The 19,871-nt window shown below is 31.4% G+C and overlaps 1 protein-coding gene across 1 annotated transcript in view; it reads right to left on the bottom strand.

Moving 5' to 3' along the window:
* Window positions 1–374: 374 nt before the first annotated feature.
* Window positions 375–19,871, bottom strand: part of foxo (forkhead box, sub-group O) — a 161,074-nt gene continuing 141,577 nt past the window's right edge. Inside the window, exon 11 of the mRNA XM_065515848.1 lies at window positions 375–1,443. The gene's annotated coding sequence lies outside the window, so the exon portion shown is untranslated. The remainder of the gene's footprint in view (window positions 1,444–19,871) is intronic.

The raw sequence follows: 19,871 nt of genomic DNA, 5'->3' as shown, positions 1-19,871 counted from the left end.
ATCACTGTTTTAATGGTGGTTTTTGCACTTTTTTAAAAGAAGGACAAAAAAGACCCATGTCTTGAGGATTTAGAGGGTTAACATATTCTACAAAAATATTTTCCGTAACATTTTACATAACTTTGCGGAACACATTTTATACCTAAAATGTAAGGATCATATGGTTTCTTATGAAGATTAACAATAAGAATGTGCCAGAGTAGGGAAACTTTAACCGGCCCTAAAATGAAATTCAGATGAAAACTTTCAAAACGCCGATACACGTGTCTTTTTTTTTGTCTCCTCTATCAAAATTTATTGGTCGGACCTTGTAATTTTGGAAAAAATTTGATTTTGTTGTATATTATTGTTCTCTTAACAAACAAAAAATCGGGTTATTTTTTTTTGTAATATTTAATTTTATTTTATAGAAAAAAATTATTTAAATTTAAACTTAAAATATAATTTGTTGTTTAATTTATACATAGTTTTATTTTCTTTTCCATATGTTAAATTTTGTTAAACTTTTCATCCAAATAATTAAAACAATTTTTTAAATAAACTTTTTCAATAATTTTCCATTTTTTCTAAAAGTTGTTGTTTGAACTTTAACAACAAAAAAAAAATAATAATTATTATTATAAAAAAATTGTGCTAATTAAATTTTAAATAATTTTATATTTCTTGTTTTTTTTTATATTTTTGTAATTATAATAGTAATAATAGTTCCAATTAAATTTTATTTTCAAACAATAATAATAATTATGAATAATTGTTTTTTTTATTACTTTATTAATAATATTAAGTTGTTTTTCTGTATGTATTATTAACAATTACAAATTGTTTTTAGGTTTTTAAATTATTTTACGTTTTACGTATTATGTTTGTTGTTTAAAATGATAAAAACTAAATAAAATATGTATGTATTTACAAAAACATTAAAGATTAAAGAAATAGTTATTTTATAGTGTAATAATAAAAAATGTAAATATTAATTAATTCTTCAATGTTGCCAATAATTAAGGAGGTGTAATAATTGCTAATAATGGCATAAACTTTTTATTGTGTTTTTGTCTGTTTGAATTCGTTGGCATACTTTAAGGAGCTGTGGTTTATTCTATGTATTTAAAAGCAGTTGTTACACTTCCTTAATTTAAAAAATATTTAAATTTAATAACTTTTTTTAAGTTTTAGTTTTTTCTTTAAACTTATTTTAATTTATGGTTTTATTTTACCAGTTAATGACCCTTATTACTTTTGTATTTTATTTTTTTTTATCAAGTTTTCATTTATTCATTTAGTTTTTTTAATGTTTTGTTTATAAATTTTTACTATTTCTTGTTAATAGACTTAACAACTAATAAGTTTCTTATTTATTTATTGTATAATATGATTTTATTTTTGTTTATTTATAATTTCCTTTAAATTATTCTATGTAAATATTATTAGGCGACCAGATGTAACCTGAAAAAAAACAGAAAGAAATGTATTAATATTTGAAGGTTATGTTTATGAAATGTTTATAAATCGCCTTAAGGTTTTAAATATAATATATAATAGCTGTGTCTGTATTTAAATCGGTAGAATTATTCTTATCAGTATGAAATCCTTAAACTATGCTATATATTACCAAGAAAAGCTTCTACAAAAGTAGGCAAACAATATTTGTTGGAATATTTTCGTCTTGAATTTTATAAATCAATTTTAGTACAAAGCAGTTTTAAAATATTTGAAATTTTTTCATCAAAATGGTGTTTCATAGAATATAAAATACTGTAAACAGAATTACCTCAGCCACTTGACTTCCTAATACATTTCTCTAAAATTTGCTTACATTTGACCTTAAATCTTTATTAAATTTCTTTAACACAACAAAAATTTTTTGGAAAACTCCTAAACTAAAACCAAACAAATACCTCTCATCAACTAGTACATTTAATTACTTCAAATAAGTTAATCAAGTACTGGAAAATAATCCCTAAAGTGTTGTATAAAACAAACTGATAAAAAAAATCTATAAATCTTTGACAGCTTAAGGATACAACTTTATTTTTAGTTTGGAATCTGTAAAAACTAAGGTAACCGAATATACTGTCCCCAACTAAACAAGGACATACACAGAAATGATAAAAAACGGACCTTTTTTACAACCAACTTGAAACTTAAACATCATTAATTTATTTATCAGCTCAATTCAAGCTGAATTTATTAATGATGTTGCAACAGTATCATACACATGCACACAAACCAATAAAGAGAACGACAAAAAAGTTTGTGAAAAAAAATTAAAATTTTATCATGAAATTAATTTAGACGAAACTTTTTACACAAACCATCCCCACCCAAAAAAAAGGTGTCAGCTACTTAATACTCACATAAGTTTGAAACAGTTTTTTTTTTAAACATTACAGAACAGCCATTAAACCATGACAACTTGTTCATCAATTTTTTATTGAACTATTTAGCGCGAGAAAAAAAGTACAAAAAGTTTTTTCTTTTCTAGCTCAGTAAATAAAGAAAGAAAGAATTTTAATAATACAAACTCAAAAAGAACTTAGACACACACTCCTCAAATTTGCGGTAGCGAAATGACGATAATTTTATGGCAATTTACTTTTTTATTTATTTTGAAAACTTCCAACAAAAGCTACTACCTTGTATACCATGCAAGTGTGGAAAAAAATGTCAAAGTATTTGACACTTGAAGGAAGGTATCATGTATTAGTGACAAAATTATTCCCTCTTACCCACAAATAAATGGAAAAAAAGTCCTTGGTTGTCAAGTGTTGTATGGGAAAGAAAAAAAAATAATGAATGCTGAAATTGGTGAGGGGGGTGACAACATTTATTAAATTATTTTTTTTTTTACTCTTGAGGGGAATAAACGTTTACCTAAGCAGCTTTTCTGTTCAAAAGTGGAACAATCGAAAATGTCTTTTGTACAGGAAAATTAAGTTAAGGGCCTCTTTCGATTGTTTAATCGTCTCAAAATCGCAGCTCCAATGCGGTCAATTAATATCCCGAAGACAATTCCAGCTCAAAAATGTTCCAATTTCGGCAGAAGCAGTCAATTTAATTTCGATACGAACCGTACGCTGACTTGAGATCCATTGTAATTCAGAATCTATCACTAAACAGTATATGGTTCTTATTTTCAGAAAATCTTTGAAATTAAGTTTGTAACCTTTTTTTTTTGAGGCGGAAAAAAACTGTCAATCTTTCCAGTCTTTCGATATTTTTGAATTGCTGTATGGGTTGACTGTTAAGGATATGAGCTGAAAAAAGCAGTCAATATAAAAATATCATGGAAGAAACTTCTATTTAGGCCACCCAACAAGTTCAGCACCGGCCTATGAAAAACCTCAAGAATATTGATTTCTATTGGATCATGGATATCGACTTGGGACTATTCACTAAACATAAGGTGGTGGCATAAGGCTCAAAGAAGGGCAGATCAAAATATAATATACTGCTTTGTCTGCACGTCAATACCGTTTTTATTTATGAATATTTTTCAATGACATTTTATAGTTCTATAGATTTATCTATTAAAAATTAAAAAATAAAAACAAATTTTGAAATTTGTTTTCACAAATCCTGCATTTTTCAAAAATATTTTTTAAAAAAAAATGGAATTTTTTTGATTATAATATCCATACCAGGGGCTGGGTTATCGTAACCCACAAAAATAATTAAGAACATTTGATATCGACTATGCGATTTGAAAATTTTTGTCCTAAAGTTGAATTTTACATAAAAAAATATTCGTTTTTTTGATGGACTTGGTCTTTTTTTTTCCATAACCCCACTGGGGTGCATTTGGCTTCCACAAAGCATCTCTATCTTATACGAATTGTTGAAGTAGTTGTTTTTTCGCGTATTTCCCATGTAGATTGCACTGTCCTTCCTAATTATTTGAGTATCGTGCGTCTCCGGTACGGTGTTGCCATTAAATCGATTGTTGTTGTTGTTTGTATCAGTTTAAACGGTTGTTGTTCCGGCTAAGTAGATGATTGGTCTGCTGTAGCGGGTCTTCGGATACATGTATGATGTTACCATATCGTTAATCGTTTGTTGATCCAGCTAAGTAAATGATTGGTCTGCTGTAGCTGGTCTAGGATAATGGTGCTGCCATCTGTCGTTGCCTAGAAACAACGCCCTCTGTGTATTTGGTGTAGTGGTGGGGAACCTTGCTGATCTTTGATTCCTACCTTTTTCTCCCAGGGGTCTGCCTGACCTTTTCCATGGTGTTATTCCTTTTTTTTCAGGTGGAGGAGTGGTCAGAGGGCTTCTTGGATGGATTGTTTAGAGGAAGGTTAATTTTAAAAACTTAAATTTTTCGGCATCTGCCAGGGATCGAACCTGGGGTGCTTGGTTTTGTAGGCAAGCACTTTAACCATTACACCAAGCCGCCACTTGCTCTACTCGGTATCAAAAATTTTAAAGTTTTTTTTTCATTTAAAATATTTGGTGTAAAATTAGGTTTTCAAAAGGTATTAATACCTTATAAATCTTCTTGTCCAATAAATGCAAAATGGAGAAAATAGGAAAATATTTGGATCCGTTGTTATCAAAAAACTGGAGTAGGGTGAGTAAAAATTTTGAAAATTTAATTTTCATATGCGAATATCTCCTAAATCTCCTAATCAATGAGATAATTGATAGAGCTCGACGAGGAAATTCTATATATGTAATTTTTTTGAAATCGAAACACAGACGAAGAAATATGATCGTTTTAAAAATTGAACATAACCGATGTGTCCTACTTTGGGGACCCCTGGTGGGCCCATGCGGTCCAAATTGAAAAATTCAACTCGACAATACTTCTTCTTTGCGCATATCAGTTGGAGACCATTTAAGTTAGGACGTTCTATTCATTTTTTTTCGCGCTTAAGGGTCTGGTAAAAACGTATAGCTTTTGGTGTCTGTAACAACTAAACTTTTATCATATCAAGCTTTCCCATGAATCGAAATATATGAGTTGTTGAAGATGGGATCTTACTATATATGTATTATAATCTTTCTAATCTAATCATGGAGTGTGACAGCAACATTTGCCATTCGGATTCATTCAATTATAGATCATTCCCGTTTGGATATTAGTGTTATGAGGCTGAGCATGAATAATAGTATCGATTAGGATCTTGGAATAATGTCTTATGTTGGAGCTTCTCTACCGTTCCAATTCTGACTAAGCTAGTCAGAATTTAGTATGTGCTTAACATTTCTATCCCTAGATGAAAACTAGAAAAAATAAACTAATAACGTGCCCTGTTCCTGGGAATAAAATTGTTTTATTCACGAACGAACTAGTTCAATTGAAGAATTCTGTTGTTCTTTATTCGTAATATTACTTAGTACTTTCAAAATTCATTCAGATTTAAGTGAGAATCTTCTAATTACATATAATTCATATGATTTGTTTTATGTGGCCCCATTTCATTAAGCGCCTTGCAATACTCTCTAAACCAACCAACTAAATACCTCATTACTCGTATGTTTGATGTAGAGATTTATGATGTATAAGGACAAAGCTGAATTTTTTGTGTTCTTCTACTTCTACTTCTCATTTTTTACGTTTTACAATCCTAAATACACTCTTGAGATACAATTGTATGAGTGTATTAAGAAGGCGCGTTTTTTTTTTTTTTTTTTTTTTTTTTTTTGACAAACAGTAAAAGACCATGTCAACTTTATCTTTTGTGGTTTCTTTAAGTTTTCTTTTACACTTTTTATTATTTATACAATAACAAAGGGGGACTTGTGTGTTTTTTTTTATCAAGAGTGTTTCTTTGGAAATTATTACAAGATGTTAAATTAAAAAACCCACCGTAATTTCGAATTTGTTTGTTGCGTCTCTTACTAAGTAGACTACAGATACACACCATATTGTTTGGCGTTATTAAAGTTGCAAAAAAAAGAAAAATTGTAACAATGTATTACGAAATGAAAAGAATGACAAAAAAAATCTCAACATTATAAGGTCCCTTGCAGAGTGCTTCATTTCATGTGGCTGTATATAGCTCCAGGGTTTATTAGCTCCACGGCAACATTGTTTCAATATGAATGTTGTTGTTTTTTTTTGTTTGGTATACAAGAAAGAATGAAAAAAACACTCTAGGAAGTCATTTTAATGTTTGACATTTATAGTCTTCTGTGTCAAGTGTTGTACGATTTTTTTTTTCCATTCAGAATTTGGTTTATAATAAGCTAATAAATTGTGCGGTAATAGAGTACATTTTTGGCGCAGTTTAACAAGTGTATAGATGCCTCCAGGAATACAATATGTTTTTATGTGGCAAGTACATTTCAATTTGTAAAATTAATTTGATTTTAAATTGTGGAAACCACAAGAATGTTAAGAGAGAGAGAGAGCCAAGAAATACATGTTCATTATTATGGATTGTTCTTAAATTCTCAGAAATTCTCCATGATTTATTTAATTTAATATTCACACACCATTATGTGCTTTATGGAAATAATTCATTTAAAACTTAAATCATTTATCAATGTCTTAATTTATTGTTTCTGGTGTAAAATCCTTTTAATCATAATTGTTTACAAATTGTCAACAATTTCAACTCGTTCACCCTTAAACAAGTTGAACATTAAAGGGAGAACAAAAAAAAAACAACAACACCTTCTTAATCTTTTGATTTACAAAACCACTTTAAATACAACATTAAACACCAACATGCTACATTTTTAACGACCGTACGTACCTACTCACAATGAAAAGTTTGTACTTGTATTCTTTGTGTCGACTTATGATGGGAAAACAATTGCCACCAATTGAAGCACTGTGGATGAAGCAACAAATGATAAAAGACACAGAGAGAAATTATCATATACGAAATAACATTATCCAAAAACGAATAAATTATATAAATTTACATTCAAATATATTTAATTACTCGAAATTAAAACGAGTAAATCGTGGAGATTCGATTTAAAGAACCCCAAAAAAGGTCCTATGGCAATTGTGTTTAAGAGTCAAATAATGTAAATTTGAATTGTTCTGATATCTATCTTTTCTTTATATAAATAAAAATCAAATGTCGTTAGTTGTTGAATTTGAATTTTTTTTTAAATGTTCGTCATAGTGCAACATAAGTTTTTACGGAAAGAGAAATTGACCATGCCTACTTTTACGCCCACCATTTTGATTTATCTAAAATCGGAAAACGATTGGTTATTTTTTTTAAATGTTCGTAATAATCCAATTTAAGTTTTTACTGAAAGAATAATTAACCACACCCGGTCAAAGAGTGTACTTTACTGAGGAGAATGTATTACAAAGTGTTGATCGATAGACATCTATAACATTAACCGCTATATACTCCGAAATGCCAAGATATTACTTGGAATCAATCGACAAAGAAATTTCAACGTCGGAAACAAGTAAATCCAGTTTCAGGTTTACCCCATTTATTTTGCACCTACGCATTATGGCGCATTTACACAGTCCATCAACGAAACGATGACTAATAGCGTTTGCTATTAGTCAACGTTCGTGGTGAACTGATTTGCGAACTGTAAATGGTTAATTCTGTGACACATATAGAGAAGCGTGTCATCGCTTGCGATTGATAGATAATGACGCTCATTGGGAATACAGCCTCATCAAATACGAACATTATTTTCGATAATTATTTCAACATGCTTCCCATGCAAAGATGCCATGTATGGTGATATTTTGCATCAGATGCGTATTAGAACATCAAATCCAAATTTACAACTGAGCTAGGAAATTTACCACGAGACTTTGATGGTAATTGTGGACATGTGGTTGATGATGTCAAGATCGCAAAAAACTATATGATTGCGATGCCTTGATGGAATCAGTTTAAACAAGCGGTCCACTATTCAATCGACAACGAAAATATGCGCACGACACTCTTATGAATAATGTGAAATATGGAACTGGAACGATCTTTTTTTTGGATGCTCCCGGTGGAACTGGAAAAACTTTTCTGATGGCGTTGATTTTGGCAACGATACTTTCGCAGAATGATATTGTAATTGCACTTACTTCATCAATTGCTCATTCAGCACTCAAGTTGCAATTGAATATGCAAATCAATGAAAATCAAACATACAATATTTACAGTGCGTGCGATGGCCAAAATTTTGCAGCAAAGGAAACTGATCGTTTGGGATGAGTATAAAATGGCGCATAAAAAGTCTTTGGAGGCATTGGGCAAAACGTTGCAATATTTACAAAACAATCAAAGCCGATTTGGTGGTGAAATGATTCTGTTGTCAGGTGATTTTCGGCAAATAATACAAGTAATTCCACGGTCCACTCCTGCCGATAAAGTTAATTCATGTTTGAAGTAGCCTGTCGTGTAGAAATACGTCAAAAAAATCAAATTGACTGTTAATATGCGTGTCGTGCTGCAAAACGATCAATCTAGAGAAGTATTTTCCAGACATTTGCTGGACATTAGCAACGTCAAAATCCAGGCTGACATTTCGACTGGCTGCATTAAATTTCCCGCCGCTTTCTGCCAGCTCACCGAATCATAATCCGAACTCATCCAAAAGGTGTTTCCAAACATTGCACAAAATTACAATTGGTTGAGCGAACGTTGAGGCGAAAAACATTGATTTCGGCGAATTTTCTTTTAAAATTCAAAGTGAAATTACTGTTGAATTGAAGATGATGTAGTCAACTATCCAATCGAGTTTTTAAACTCGAGAAAATTACCACTTTACAATATCCAACTGAAAGTCGGATCGGTATTCATAATGTTACAAAACATGTCTTCGTAATGACACCAGACTTCATGAAAAAAACCTGATGAATATTTAAAGAAATGTACAAAGTAGATCGCGTTTTGATAATACAGAATGACGCCTACCAACATGCCCTTCGATTTTAAACTCCTGCAGTTCGGATTGCATTCGCAATGACAATTAACAAATCTCAAAGGCAGTCATTACCTGTTAGCGGCATTAACCTTGAAAATCCATGCAAGAAGCTCATTCTTATTATGTGTTTCTTAAATTTTCTTAAATTCTTTTTACTTTTCTTTCAGTGTATTTTTGTTTTGTTAAGGAACACAAAATTTCTCAAGGACTGCAGTTTATTCATGTCTGAATATCTCACTTTCCGTGAGTCAGTATTTATGTGTATTTAACTCGAAACGATTATTACGATAGAACATTAAACTTATAGTAGACATGCTAAGATGTTCATACCAGCCATAGGGTTGAGAATTTTAAATCAACTTAAATACAAACCAAAGACAACTAAAGCATAGACAATCTTGACAAGCTGCTTAAAATCCTTAAGGACTTATACAATAAATACAATACATATTCTTCAAATTTTATATATACGACTACATGTGAAACTAACTGAAAGCAGAACTATCAGAAAAATATGTATAAAATAAACAAAGAAAAAGGTTTAACACTTGTTGCATGTCCTGTGGTTGGAAATATAACAAGGACTAAATCAAAAGGATATTTATGCGGGCAAGTGTTAAAGTTGAGGTATTAAAATGTCAAAAAGGCAAAATTGGTTCAACGAAACAAGCATTTTGTACGAGTATTAATATTCAAAAAACCATAAAAAGTGTTGGGAACAAAAGCACACAGGAAGGAAATCTTTAATGCATAAATACACATTAGAGTATACAAAAACGAAAACCGGTCAGCCGGTTTTTTCATTTTTGTAAACTCGACAGTTTTGGGTTTTTTACAAACCGTTTCTTTTTAACACGGTTAACGGGTAGTAACGAAATATATTTTATAATGGTATTAATAAAAATATAATACCATTTGAAATTAAATTGGACGACTAAAGGCCAAATTGGGATGTATTTTCTACCCGGCCAAGGCCGTGACAGGGTAGAAAATGCACCTTTCCAAAGGGTAGAAATGCCGTTGTTCCAAAGCCCGTGGAGACGTGGTCTGTGGTGGTTTAAGGAAAGAATTGCGTCTCATCCAAGGAGGTAGTGGAGAAGGTGCAGAAGGAGGACGATTTGCGGCCTATGCGCGATGGCGGAGTGGTCATTCGGACTCCGTCGGTAGCTGAGAGGGAGAAGATGGCGAGGAATGCCAAGTTTGGTGAGGTTAGGTTGGAGGTGTCGATGAGAGACAAACTTGGACCTAAGATCGTCGTACAGGGGGTATATCCGGAAATCACTCCGGATGAGTTCATGATGGAACAGTACGAGATGAACCTCAAGGGAAGAATGTTCAAGGAAGTTTTCAAACGGAGTGTTCGTCTGGTGACTAGCTCGTGGCGGACCGGTGAATGTTGTCGTGGAGTGCAATGCTGAAACGTTGTTGCAGTTGATTAATGTCGGGAGGAGCTACGTGAAATGGTTTCAAATCAGGGTACGTCAAGATATTGCCGTACCCAGATCGACCATATAGTATGGGACTGCAGGATGCAAACGGATATTTTTCGCATATGCGAAACGGTCGGCCATGTTGCCTTACGGTGCCAAAACGAGGCTAGATGCAGGAACTGCGCATTTAAGGGACTCCCGGCAGATCATCCTATCAAGTTCTCGGCCTGTTGCCAGAGCGAACGCACGTCACTAAAATGGAGTTCTCTCCAATAATTTTTACGGTAAGTAAATATTGCAGCATAACTGCCAATGGGCATACTCGGTGATTTGCGAACTAGGTCAAGCGATGTGTATCCTGTCTGTAATTGTGTTTTCTTTAACAAAAATTTCCGGTTAAATATTTCCGGTTTTTTTTCGAGTGACAAAAACCGAAAAATAAACTTCGAAAACCGGTTTTTGAAATTTTTCGATTTTTTGGATACTCTAGCATGTACACTGACACACTTATGCAACAAATACAAATACATTTACACGTTTAATATGAGTACATTCATGACAGTATGTGTGTACAATGTTTGCTCAAAGTTCAACAGCCAAAGGGTGTTTAAATATAAATATAAAACCCTTAAGTTGTTTCCTTTTCCCCACATTCTGCACTTACAATACAATTGTAGGAATGTGTCTAGTATTTGGTGCGTGTAAATTACATTGTTAAATGTTGTAAGAGAAAATCACAATAAAAAAAGGTGCTAAGCAAACAAAATATAAAATTCTACATAAATTATATTTATGAATATGTGAATGACTGAGCGATTTTCATATGTATGTTTACATTATTTGTATATTTTGTCAGAGTATTTTGTAATAAGAAGTATTCCCTTCAACCGTCAATTGTTGTAGACAAATTTTAGGAAAACAAAAAATGTTTCTTAATGAACTTAAGATTTATACTCCAGAAAACTTTCTGGGAAAATATTTAGCACTAAAGCAGTGAATTTGTGAAACCTCGTAAAACGAATCATGCACTAGTTTTCTCAATACCTACTGTCTCCATTGATAAAGAACGGACTTTATCTGAGACATAAGTACATGGACAAATAGATAGTTTGTGAAGATTGTCAAAAATACCGTTGGTCTTATTAGTGAAAGCTGTCGCAAAGCCATGGCTCTTTTTGCTATATGTACAGAACACGAGTCGGCTCTTAAGAACTTTACTCTCTGTCTGATTTTAGGAAGTCCTGTGGGACTTCAAGTACTACGATCCATAGGATATTTTTGATGATGCGGCGATAGACCTTATTCCACCATACGACATAGGTCATTATTGGCCTTATCACCGTAACAAAAGACCATTAAATTAACTTCGGTTTTAACCCCCACGTTTCTCAAAAAAGCAGCTGACAGGCATATAGCAGGCATAGCATAGCAGTGAGCTATATAATTAGCACCTAGAGCTTTTTCGATAGGCTATGTGTTCGACGATAACATCGATGTGGTGTTTTAGACTTTCACAAATCGATTGACCACCTAACGTATTATGACTTCCAGGGAGTTTGTCATAACTCGTTATAACGTAGAGTGTTTGCCCTTCTCTGGCGCTTGGTCGAGATACCTTGCAATGCGTTAGTGAATATTCCAACTAATCTAATAGGTTAGTAGTTGGCTGTCTGTTAGAAGTATAAACGCTTCAACTTGGTAGCACTACTGAATCATACACAGAAAGAATTATTGCTAAAATATTTTCTAACAATAATCGCCTGTCTGAAACTAATTTTATTTTCTATAAATATTTTTATAGATTCTATTAATGTTTTTGTTTGATTTTTATTTTAATACAACACTTGGGATAAGACAACAACACAAGCAAGTAAATAGGCGTGTTTGTTGTTATCATGTGCATCTTACTCACATTTGGTGATTTCGTTTGCATGCGTGTTTTTAACATGAGTTGATATAATTCTCACTTGGTTAAAAATATTTTTTAAATAATTTTCTTATATGTAATTTTTTTTTCTCTATTTTCCTATTTTTATTTTCTTTTTTTTCTGATATTATTATTTTTTAAAAAAAAATTTATTGGTTCTATACCAATTTAGCTTAAAAATTATTTTTTGGACCAGACAAAAATTTTACTGTTTTAAACAAATTTTTGTTTGAAATTGTGTTGTAAATTCAAACAACTTTTTTATTAAATATGATACTTTTTTTAATTGAAAAAATATTGATTTTTTTTCAATTAAATTTTTGCAAAATTTCTTGTTTGAATTTACAAATTTTGTGATAGGCCCTAATTCAAACAATATTTTGTCTGATTGAGCAAGTTTCTTGATTGAATCAGAAATTTAATTCTTTATGTGTACATTAATGCTATGAATATGTGGAGTACCTTCTCCTCTTAAAGGTTTAATAATATGGTGTCATACAGTATTTGTATCATCAAACTACTTAAATATGTTCATATTTGCCAAGCTGTCAACCATATAATTTGTACTTGATTAGACAATAAACTGTTGTAAATATTCACCAACATATAAATAAACCCACCATCATATTTGTTTGCAACTTTTTTGCATTTAAAAATTTATAAGAAATTACCAGGTAAAAGCAATAAACCTTAAGTCAATAAACACACAAACTCTTTAAGAAATTATGTCCCACAGAGAAATTTATTAAAACTTTTAACATTTCTTAAATAAAAATCTTATTAAAATCACATCACACCATAATTATCGCAATAACTAGCACAATTTCTTATTTAGTACAAATATGGAAATAATGTCACACTAGCAATAAGGCCTAAGAAAGGGGCTACTAAATGGTCTTTGATGTTTGACAAAAAAAATATAAAAATTTGAACATTTATACAATTCTTAGCTACAAAAAAAATTAAATAAGAAAAAATACACAAAATGGTGTTGATGATAAGCAAATGTGACAAAAATATTCATGAGTGCTGAGATAAGAGTGCTGAAAAGAATGTAATTTGCATACAAAATCGTCCTAAATGTTGTGCTTACAAATTTACCATAAATAAGCGCCAAAAATTATGCTATAAAATTTTACTACATGCTCTTACTGCTAACTAGAAATCTACTACAATTTGTATTCTGTGTTTATTTATGGCAGATAGAGGGGTGTTACAATAATCATAAATTCTGAACTAGTTGTTGGCATTATTTTTAATATTTTTTTTTTCAAATAGAGTCATAAAATTTGAACGATTTTTTTTTCATAAATTAGATTTTTATGTTTCGTTATTTCCCCCTTTAAGCTTTCGGTTTGTTCTATCAAGTCTTTTAAGGCGGCTTGTCACAATCAGTTTTGTTCTTTATGCACAATTTTATGTCATTCTTATGGTGTTGGATTTAATATTTATGTAATTGTATGTACTTAATTGAATTTTATGCGTACATTTAATCTAGCAAATTTGGCAATAAATTATGAAATTATTATTGCTGGTTGCTAAATATATGTAAATTTGGTGGGAATTTTGAATAACTATTGAAAATCTGAGCTACTTTAAGGAAACGAATTAATTGGTTTCCTGAGAATAGCAGATTTTCGCCTACACTTTTTCCAAAATTAATTCTGCTTCCTAACCAGAAAAGTGAAAGCTTCAACTGTATTTTATTGTAAGTTAGGCCCTAGACTCGAGGGACTTTACCGCATTACGATTAGAGTGATTTGTTTCAATGCATTTTTTTTTCTTAATTTTGACCTATTGCAAATGTACCTTGAAGTTATGTATAAAATTTAAGAGCTTCGACAGATTGTATGTAAACAAATTTAAACCAATGACAATAATAACTATTTTCTGTAAATATGAATATCCTTAGAAGTGCTAATGTTAATGTAAGCATTTCTTTAAGAATTTATAATTTTAATTTGTATTTAGTCGACCTACTAGAAAATAAATTTTCCTCTATTAAATTTTATTTTTTTTTTTTTGTCACACAGAGAAAATATTTTAATTGATCGTCTAAATGATCAAATTTTTGTGGCCGAAAAATTTTTGTTTAGGTTACAAAATTTCAAATATTTAAATCGTAATTATTCTGTGTCAACTGATTTTATGTTGCTAGTACTGAAAATTGGGAACAAATCAAAACGAATATTTTTTATCAGTGCATAAATAATACTGTGACTATAAGACGAAGAAAACAATATTTCCCGAGAATTTTTTTTCCGATTAGGAAGCCTACTTGGAAATATTAAAATAGGTTATGTTTAGATGGAATAAAGTTTTTGAAGAATTGATTTTTTACACTGAAAATGACTGGAAATACTTAAATACTAATGAGTTCTTGTTAAAAGATGAGATGACTTCTTGGCAAAAGAAATTGTTTAGAAATCGGATACAAGTTCCCTGCAACAAATTTAACAAAATTACTCTCTTTTCACACATATAGGTGATACAATAACAGAATACATGGAAATATGTATATAAATAATACATTCCCGTGAATTAGGTTTCTAACAACAGATTTCGGTTTTTCGATCTCAGTTACCTATCTAGTGCTCCAGAGAATCAATATATTTAGGTTCCCCACTGTCGTCGATAAGCATATTTGTCTTCTCATGTACGTCGAAGACAAGCTCAACAATAGAGCGGTCCATACCAAGTAAGAATGCCAGATGCAAAGAAGAAACTTCATATGAAAAACACAACTTCATAATGGTCCGCAATCTTGGATGTATGACTTAAAAATGGGAGATTTACAATAGATGGCGTATCTTTTGATTGCGGTTTTTAATAATTTATCTGCCCAATTATATGGGCTGTATAAATATTGTTTTTTGCTTCGAAAATGTCGATTTTTGTGCCAACGAAGTTTCATATGCGGGAAGTTTTGCTTTACTTCTTTGATTTGAAAAAAAATGCCGCTGAAGCACACCTACTGCTCACCGAAGCTTACAGTGAATGTGTTTTATCGGTTTCAACGTGCGAGAGATGGTTTGTGCAGTTCAGAAGTGGGGATTTTGACAAGCAAGACAAAGATCGTCCATGGAAGCCAAAAACTATGAAGACCATGAATTGGATGCATTTCACCATGAAGATTGTTGTCAGACTCAACAAGAGCTTACAAAATCATTGGGAGCTACTCAAGCAAAAATTTAAAACGTTTTCGAGCAGCAAGATTCATCCAAAAGCTGGTAAATTGGGAACCATACGAATTGAAGCCGAGAGAACCTGAATGACGATTTGGCATGTCCGAAATGCTGCTTGAACGCTATAAAAGAAAATCATTTGTGACCGAATCATTACTTGCAATGAAAAATGGATCCAATACGATAACCCGAAGAGCAAGAGATCGGCCAACCAGCCCAATCGACACCAAAGCCAACCAAACATTATTTGTATTTGGTGAGAGCAAAAGGGTCCTATCTATTACACAGGGCAACAAAATTGAAAAACTTTTAGAGGCTTTTTAAACCCCTACACAATTTTGATGTATTGTGGTTCCAGTAGTACAAATATGGTCCAAATTTTAAATTCTATGGATAAGTTTTTTATACCCTACACCACCATAGTGGGGAGGGTATTGAAACTGGCTGAAATCGGTCCATTATTTCACCTAGCCCACATTCGTCCATACAATCTTGGAGAACTCTAATGTACCTACATATAAATTTTTAAACAGATTTCAAATGTTTAAATTACTATAATAGCCAATTACATATGCTAAGCTTTTAGTTTGAATAACATTAAATTGCCTGCCTAAAAATATGTAACTTAAAAGGTACAATTTCTAAATGGCAAATGTTCCAAAATACCTTCACTAAGTTGTCATGTAAATTAAGTGATAACTTCCGCCCTTAAGTAGCAATTTTGTGTAATACTGCTCATTTTAGCTCATAACGCTACCTACTACTTACTTATAGCTGACCAACATTTTAAATGTGTATTCTAAACATTGTAAAATTTCATGAAAAATTAATTATGTCCTTGGGGTTTAAGACAACAGTAGCAGGGAGGGAACATTTAACATTTAAAGGTATGATTACATTTAAAAATCTCGAAAGTGGGGGATGCAGTTGGTGGATAAAATAAATACCTGTTCTTTTAATTTTTCCATAAACTTTCTGTATGAACACGAACTTAAAGCAAATCAAGCGTAAAAACGACATAGTACCTTTATCCAACAGTCTGGATATGAGAATAGTAGTACTGAAATATCCTAAGGTACAATTAATTTGTGTACATTAAATTACTAATGAAAAAAAAAAATAAGTAAATGAAGAGCAGAGTATGAAGAGTTAAAGTGTTTATGATTCTTTGAAATAACTTTTTCACTTTGACCGGTTTTTTTTCAAATGTCCATCACTATTAGATACTGGCTCTGGCAATATTTTTGTGTAAATTATTTAAATTCCTGATAAAATAGAAACAAGACAGAAAAGAAAAAAAACTTTCTTTGGTTGCCAAAAGCACAAAAAAGAAAGAATTTTTTTGTAGAAAAGTTGTAAAAAAAAAAAACAGTGATGATAAAGAATCTTTTTAAGTCAGTTTTACAGATAAATTAATTTACGACAAACAATTTTAACGGCCAGTGAATTCTGTTGCCAACATTACCACCATTGGTGGTTATGACGCCATGCCGTGCCACCTTCATTTGGGGCTACTTTGTTAAAGTAATTCATTTTTTCATTCCTTCTTGCAATTCTCTTGGCAACTTTTGTAAGCTGTCAGTACGCATTTTCTTCAACATTTTTTCCCCCAACTTTCCTTCATTTATACTGTGTTTTTATGTTCTTTGTGGAAAAAGTTTTTTTTTTATATGTATTTCATAGAAAAAAGTTTCCCTGCCTTAAATGTTGTCCAACAAATTGAATTTTCCGTTAAGTCTCTGTAATCCAACAATTAGTTGTAAAAATTGTCTTTCTCTTCTCGTACTTTTTTTTTGGACAAGTGGCATCGTAAAGTTTTAAGTTAAATGTTTGAACAAAAAAAAAGTTTGACACAAATCATGCATCTCATAAAAATCAAATTTTGTAAAAAGTTTCCAATTCAAATTCTATTTAAGTGAATTAATTTCTTTTATTATTTGTTCGTTTGTTCTTGTAGCTAATAGAGTGAATTGCTAATGCTGCAATTTGATTAGGAACGAACCAGCATAGAAAGTTGCTACTTTGGTTGGAAGTGACAGTTAAATTGAAATTATGTAAATTTTGTTTTATTTCTTTCATATTTCAAGGTGAATATTAAAATATTAGAATTAAAGAGGCAGCAAGCAGATTTAAGAAAAAAAATCAAATTCAATTTTAACTCAACCGTTACCGAATTATCTGTAAATACCGTTACCGATATTCTAAAAATTATTGAAATTATAAAAATAAAAAATTTTCAATATTCAAATTTTATTTAAAAACAAATTTTATTAATAATTCTGTTCAGTATGAAGTTACCGTTATCATCAAAATACCGTTAACGAAACTATCCATATTAGCATTAGAACTAAATCATACAACACTGAATCCAAAACAAATTGTTCTCTTCGAACTGAATGATATGTTACAAACATTTCACTTTATACATTTGGACAATTCACAAGGTCTCCTATCATGTCATATTGTCATAATGTCCTAATATTTCACGACTCGGCGCAGGTCTCTGCTGGTTGATTACGATAACACAATAAACATAGCACAAAGAGTAGAATTATTTTAGGACATTTTTTGCTTGAACGACAATAACAACATTTTCAAACCATTGCGAAATTTTAGGACATTATTACAATATGACATGATATTGATCATTGTGAATTGATCAATTATGTGAAAGCGACACTCATATAACTATGTATTAACAGTATGTTAAAAACAGTGAAAGAAGAACGTCATTTAAAAGTATATGTTACTTGATATACATATTCAGTAAAAGTTGTTACCAGTGGATATTAAAAAATATAAAAGAACCTGTTACTTGTTACAGTTGGTACCAGTGATTTATCAAAAACGTTACCAGAGTATGTTGAAAAATAGAAAAGAAATTGGAGTTTCTTAAATTTCCCAATTGCTTTATAACATTGTATATACAATGTTTTCCTAACCAGAGGTGCTCGACATTGACACCCTCTATCTAACCTTGTGTTCTAATCGCAATCGGATACTTCATAATTATTATCACTTTTTTACGATTGACCCCGCTGTGCGTTTTCTTTCCAGACAAAAGGCAAGTAACATCAAATAAATATTTGTGAAAAAGATTGTTTCAATTTCTACTGAAATGTTTATATCAAACTGATATAAATCGCTTACCAGATAACTTCCTGGAAGTTAAAAATACTTGAGGAAGTTTTTAATACTTGAAAAGAGCTTGATAAGATTGATCGATTTCATTGTTTATTTTACACTACAAAACAATTATAAATTATATTCCAACTTCATTAACCGAGCAGTAAAAATGATTTGAGATATAAAGGGTCTTCCAGTCGATTTCGCGTCGCTCACAAGAACTCGGCCTTTCGCAGACCACAATACGGCGAATTTTACAGCTTTGCTGGGGCCTGCATCCTTACAAAATTCAACTGACCCAGGAGCCGAAGGCAAACGACCATAGGCAACGATGTATAATCCAACGAAGCAGTTGGACCTTAGTTATCTTCAAAAAATCATCGTCCGTTAATAAGATCATGAGCGTTCAATGCATCCCGAAAAAGTCACTGTTTGGTGCGAATTTTGGGCTGGCGGTCCATATTTTTTTCAGAACGACGTTCGTCATCAGCATAAAGTTCGCTGATTGGCCAATATTGGATGATATGGTTAACAACGACATGTGGTTTCAACAGAATGTCATTACATGCCACACAGCTCAAGTCGCATTGGACATTCTGCACGAGCGATTTGAGGGCATAGTCATTAGGTTGTCCCGAAATTGTTTTTTTTTGATTTCGCTAACGCAAAACCTCCTAAAATTTGCGTAATTGATCGTAGATTACCAAAATGATTTTAAAAATAAAATGAAACTATATCTTTAGGGATCTACCGATCTTCAAAGTTTTAAAAAGTAGTTATTTTCAGGATTATATTTCGCTATCCTTAAATTCGACACATATTATAAATATGCCACGACTATATATAAAAACGACACTACGAATTTGCTAGATACAGTGGAGTTCGTTCGTACACCGTAACGAATTTTTTATAAAAAAATTCCGGAAAAAAAAATTTTCCGGACCCAAAACATTCACTTTCAAATTATATACCAATTATTACGGTTAGTCATTTATTATAAGTTTTATTTTCTTGTACATTAATTGCAAGTATAAAATTTATCAATAAAATTAATTTGTATCTCGTTTTTTTTAAGCATACGGTTCAGGTTTGTAAAAACGTTTTCTAAAGTAGAGCTCTCAATTTGGCATGTAATTCGATTGTTATTACTTTTACCGTAATCTGTGTAAAATTACTCAAATTTTGATACCTCTTGTGAAATTGTAGCTCGAAAAAACATGTTTCTCACCGAACGACGGGACAGCCTAATGGTCATCTCACGTGGAGGTGATGTGAACTGGCCAGCAAGATCGTGCGATTTGACATCTCAGGTCTAATATAGTTGTCCATGGTTACTGTAACCATTTCAAT

This window comes from Calliphora vicina, chromosome 1 (assembly GCF_958450345.1).
Source record: "Calliphora vicina chromosome 1, idCalVici1.1, whole genome shotgun sequence".
In the NCBI taxonomy this organism is placed as follows: Eukaryota; Metazoa; Arthropoda; class Insecta; order Diptera; family Calliphoridae; genus Calliphora; species Calliphora vicina.
This window is presented reverse-complemented; position numbering and strand designations above follow the sequence as displayed.